Raw genomic sequence first — 5,683 nt, forward strand, 5'->3', positions numbered from 1 at the left:
CACTTAACCTCTGTCTGCCTCAGTTTCCTCCACTGTAAAATGGGAATGACAGTGCCCACATTCCAGGGGATCAAATGAGAGAATACTTATAAAGTACTTGGCAAGGTGTGTGGCCGCTAGCAATCTCACTGGATGACCTATCCATCTTATTCAGGCCCATGCATTCCTCCTGACTTCCTTAAAATGGCTCTTTTTCACAGTTGCTTACAGTTTCCTGACTGCTTATGCCAGTCAGTCATCTTTATGTTGCTGGGCAGATTTCAGCGTCTTTCTCTCTTTGGAGGTGATTATGTTGTGGCTCACAGATCGGTAGAATATCCATGTTACAAAAGAGGGGACTGTTTATTCCCGGGAGAAGGTTGGAGCTACAGGAGGAGCTTCGCAACGCCCCCTTCACCACTATTGTAACTGGAGGTAACAGCCCAGGAGAAAAATGCCCAATGACAGTTGTCATAAGCCTGGAGAGGCTAAGATCCCCAGGACCTTCAGCTGGTCACCCTGTCCTCCGTCCTCTTCTGACTTGTCCCATTCACTGGGGTCACACAGGAGCTAAGCTGAAGGCTGAGATTTGAATTTGGGGCCCCCCTCCCAGCTCTGTGCCTGGTCCTGTCCCCTCAGACAGGTGGGTTAAGTATGCAGCCATGACCTTTCCTCAAGCACCCTTCCCCATCCCGACCACAGCATTCATGAAAGAGACAGAGAGGATTGTCTCTCCAAAGGCCACTTCTCATCAACCTGTGGTGACGATTGCACAGTGATGCAACTACAAAGGGACTGTAACAGCCTATGGCCTTTCCCCTTTGTGCTAACCCCCACACAAAGGGGGCTTTGAAAGCCCCAGGAAGCTTCAAGTGTGCTCGAGCCGACAGCCAAATGTGCTCACTTCTGGTTAGCATTCACACAGCTTGGGTCGTCATCTCACTGCCGCCCCCCTCTTCCCCTCCCCCCAGCCTTATCGCCAGGTGTTCTCCAAACAAGCAGATTCAAGCTCAGTGCTCCGCCACTTCCGTGGCTATCTAAGCGTGGGTGGCTGAGCCTCCTTCCCTAAAGGGTGTGCTCCCCTCTACACTCTTCCCCCCAGACAGGGTTACAGCCCCACGTGACATCCAAAACCCCAGAAATCTGAGATGACAGCTTCCATCCCGACTCATCCAACAGAAACTTATGTTCATTTGGCAGAATGTGCAGGGGCTTAGGTCTGTGGTCTGTGGTCAGTGACTCTGGAGGGGAAAGAAGACCAGATAATGGCCCTCCAGCGATGGAGGGACTGTCCTCCTTGGCCCCAGGAGGCAGAGCTGAGAGGTGGGAGAGGAGCTGAATGGGCTGCTTTGGGAGAAAGCGGTTCTCCTTCCTGGTGGAGGGCTGCTGGTCAGGTGTGCTTGGGCGGAGGGGAAGGCTACGGTTAGAAGTTGGGGTCAAGACCAGGAGGTTCGGTCCCCCCCCCCAGGTCCCCGCATTTCTATCACATGTCACTCTGCCCCAGGGTCTCGGGCTCACCCCAAAGTCCAAAGGAGCATCGATCTCTACTTGTTGACAACAAAGAAGAGTAGCACGCATGGGATGGAGAAGACCTTTGCACATGGCCAGGCCGAGGGCAGGGCTCCTGCAGGCTGGGCTGGGAGGGTGCTGCTCGGCAGGGGCTCCCAGACAGTCCCCGCATTTAGGGCCTGACAACGGTAACTACAGCTGACCCAAACAGAGACATAAAGGCTTCTGTGTCCTCACCCACAATGGGCTGTAAATGTCCCATTTCCTGACTTCATGGAGAAGTGTTGTTGGGAGAAATGTGTCCCTAGTCCGATATCTCCACTCCCCCAGGGGCTCTGTTTGACTTTTCCCATTTACAACGGGGTGAACTTCTGGAACGGCACTCACGGCTGTCGTCATTCCGACCCCCGCCCCCACCCCTCCCCTCTCCCTATGAAGGATGTCAGTCCACTGGGGAATGAAAGGCTGGACGCCCTGTAGATGGGCAGGAATCAGAGATGCCTTCCCTAGGAATTCTGGTGATCACCCGCATGTAATCGATTGCATTCCCCATCGGCGGGCGTCCATCTTGTCCCTCGCACCCTTTGGTGTTCCCTTCTGGCCCCTCCCCCATCACACTGTATTCACCTCTCTGTGCGCAGGAAATGTCCCCCGATGGATAAATGACCGAGAAGCTCCCTGACGGCCCGGCCCGGGCTGTCTGATTTTGTGTTCCTTGTATTCCTGCACGTAGCACAGTGCCAGGCACTGTAGTGGGCGCTTACGGAATCGAATGGAATTCTCCAGTGGCCTGGCAATGGAGACAAAGGAAAAAGGAACAAAACGCCCCGACGCTGCCCCCGCCCCCACGGCTGAGGGAAGTGCACACAGACAAAAGGTACAAAGATAAGCAGTTCCTCGAAGGTGTTCCTCCGGGCCTCCAGACCCTCCCTCCCCCTGCCCCTCCCCCCATACCTGGTCAGCCTGGGCTGGGGGAGGGAGTCTGGCTGCCCCAGGGCCATAGCTGACTTCCCAATAAGATGCCTCCTCCAGGCTGGCGCCGTTGTGAAACCCAAGAACAGATTCCCATCTGGAGAGAATGACTCGTTACAAACAACTTCCCCCCCCCGTTTCTCCGGGGGGGCCCACCACCCCTCGTACCCTTTTCTTACCGTCTGCTCTCTGCGGAAGGTTGAAGAAGGATGGCAGGGGTAGGGCAAGGCTGGCACAAAAATGAGGAGCCCCCCCATCCATGGCGGCCTGTAGGGGGGCTTTAGGTTGGGGGTCCCTTGCCCTCCTGGTGGGATTGGAGGATTAAGAAAAGGCCATCTGGGGTGACCGCTGAACCGGTGCCGGGAGAGCCCAGATCCAAGGCTGGCCACCATGTGACTGACCAGATCCAGAGCCCAAAACAACCACAGAATCCATCCAGCCCAAGTCGAGCATTTTACAATGGAGGAAACTGAGGCATAGAAGGTGCTAGGTGGTACAGGTTGTAGGATCTGAACCTGTGTTGGCTCTGACTCCAAGCCTGGCCCCTTTCTCACTGTAGGGAGATGCTTCCCGATGACCTACCCAAGGTCAAGTTGCCGTAGCTCTGGGAATGGTAAAATCAGCATTGCCTTTGGTGCTTGAGTGGGTTCCTCAAACTCGCTGTCCCTGTGACTTCTCACACCAACGAGTCCCTCCGTCCTGGCTACCACCTTAGAGTTGTCTGCCATGATTGGAGCGAGAGCTCACTGAGGACAAGGAGGCCCTGCCTTTGCATTTCATGCCTCATGCTGAGCACAGTTAAGGCTCTACGCTTTTCATTTACTCATTCCTTCCTGCCGGGTCAGCCTGTGCAGGGATTGGAAGCAGGATCCTCAGACCCCAAATCCAGCATAGGTTCTGCAGCTCCATGTGTCACCTGAACTGGGTGGGCCTTCACAGGCTTCAGTCAGCCTGGAGCATGAGCAACCCTCAGCCGGGAGCTGAGGACTCCTCAGACAACCTTGGCAATCTGAGTGCCACTGCTGTGCAGGAACCTGTGGTGGGATGGGGAGGGTGGGTGTGTGGGGAGAAATGTTTGCACTTTTGTTCCTGCTGAGCCTTTGAAATTTGATGTTACTGGGAAGTGATTAAAGGGACCTGGGGCAGTAGAAAAGAGACAGACCCCTAGAACCCTGAGAACCCTAGAACCCTAGCCAGGGTGCCTAGAACCCTGAGGGGCAGGTGTAGCCTGCCTGGCTCTGGGGCTACTTCTGCACAAGTACATACAAACATGATGCATGTATGTATTTACCATGTATAGGGATTTGTGGACAGCTGAGTATTTCAAGAGACATTATTTCAGCAGTCTGGTGGCCCTTCATCCTTCATGGACTGGTTTCAGCCACAGCCTCTGACAGAGGGCTTCCTCTCCTGTGGGGCAGGTGGCTGGTGGTGACCTCTCAGAAGGGCAGATGTGGCCAGGACCCCTGGAAAAGTCTCTCCAATGTGGCCATGTCCTGCCCCACAGGGCTTCCACCTCCCCGATCACCATTGCTCCAGGATGACACACTCCGTCGGGCTTTATGATTGTTAGTGGCCAAGACGTTGTTCAGTCGTTTCAATCATGTCTGACTCTTTGTGAGCTCCTTTGGAACGGAACTGGTTTGCCATTTTCTTTTCCAGCTCTTTTTACAGATAATGAGACTGAGGCAAACAGAGTGAAGTGACTTTGGCACAGGGTCTCCTGGCACACAGCAGGTGATTAATAAATGCTTGTGTGTTGAATCAACTGAGGACTTTTTTCTTGTCCTGCTTGGTTTCTGCCTCCCTGTTCTGACCAGTTCTATGGGACCCTCTAGCTAGTTATGTCCTTTCTAAAAGGGTATGCAGAGGTAGCGTCCATCCCTCCCTCCTTCTGAGCTATCCAGGGCTCCAGCCTGCTCTGCCCCCCCCCCGCTATGCAGACACCCCAGTCCGAGGCTTTTGGGTTTGATGTGTTTTCTCTGCCTTTTGTTTTGACACCCGTTATTTCATTCTGTCAGGGGCTGCCTGTTAACCTCCCTTCCCCAAAGAGCAAAGCAAACCGAAGCTTCTGACAACACAAGCAGCCTTCGCACTGGAAGGTCCCCTCTCTGCCAGGAGAAGAGGAAGGAGCATTTTTCTCTGGGCCCCTACTGGTCTTTGCAGGACTCCACTGTTTCTGATTTGTTTCATTTGTTTGCACCATTGTAGCTGCCACAGTCTCACTGCCTCCTTTTGCCTGGCTCTCCATCAGTTCATAAACTCTTCCCAAGTTTCTCCAAATTCCCCACGGTTGTCTTGGTTTTTTTTTTTTTAGCAGTGTAATAACAGCCCGTTACACTCACTTTCTGCAATTTGTTCACTAATTCCCCAGCAGAGGGGCACCCATTTTGTTCCTTGGTCTTCACTGCTACAGAAAATGCTGTTGGCAATATGTCGGTGTATTTGGGGCCTTTCTTTCCCTGTTGGTTCTCCTTGGGGCATATGCCCCAAGTGTATGGGATACTTTGAGCAGTGAGATCTTTTGAGTCCAAGGGCACAATCTGGTTATGACTTTTCTCCCACAATTCTAGATTGTTAAAATAATAATAACAGTCCTCCAGAATGGTTGTGGTTAAAGTGTGAGGGTTAGGGTTTTCAGAGCACCAGTCATACATTGCTGGTGGAACTGTAAGCTCTTCCCCTCCCCCCACCCCTAGCTTTTTCAGATAAGCTCCAGCAAAGCTACTCGTCCCCATTGCTGGATATGGGAAGCTGAATGTTTAAAGGACTTTACCTTTATGCCTATTAAATGCCACCTTACTAGATTTACTCCCTTGTCCAGCCTGCCAAGATCTTTTGGCTGACGCCTGACTCTGTGGCTATTCTTCCTAGCTTCCTGCCATCTGCAAATTCTCTGAGATGCTTTTTTACGGCTTTCAAACACGCTAAAAATGCGGACCAGAGCACAGCCAAGGAGCTGTAGAGCCCGCCACTGGACACATCGATCCTGGCTGACGAGATCTGTTCCCCAGAACTCCTGCTCCATTTCTGGCCCTTCCTGGTGAAGGGTTCACATGTCCTCACGGCGCTCGTCTGTTACACAAGGTGTCACGGGGGTCTCTTGCAATGCCTGAGTCTGCCCCGCTCCTAGCTCTGGCTTCTGCTTGGCACAGAGTGATTTCTCAGCACCTATACTCAGCCGGTTGGGATGAAAGACCCTGGCTTTTGCGTATTTAAAGGG

General features: G+C 53.1%; 1 long non-coding RNA gene across 1 annotated transcript; it reads left to right on the top strand.

Annotated features, from left to right (window-relative positions):
* The first annotated feature begins 2,285 nt into the window (after positions 1–2,285).
* Positions 2,286–5,250, top strand: LOC144457451 (uncharacterized). Its single transcript, XR_013486758.1, has 3 exons — positions 2,286–2,365; positions 4,123–4,197; positions 4,482–5,250. It is a non-coding gene; the product is annotated as an uncharacterized LOC144457451 (long non-coding RNA).
* Positions 5,251–5,683: the final 433 nt, after the last annotated feature.

This window comes from Phascolarctos cinereus, unplaced genomic scaffold (genome assembly GCF_003287225.1).
Source record: "Phascolarctos cinereus isolate Bilbo 61053 unplaced genomic scaffold, phaCin_HiC Scaffold_5;HRSCAF=322, whole genome shotgun sequence".
NCBI classification, from domain to species: Eukaryota; Metazoa; Chordata; class Mammalia; order Diprotodontia; family Phascolarctidae; genus Phascolarctos; species Phascolarctos cinereus.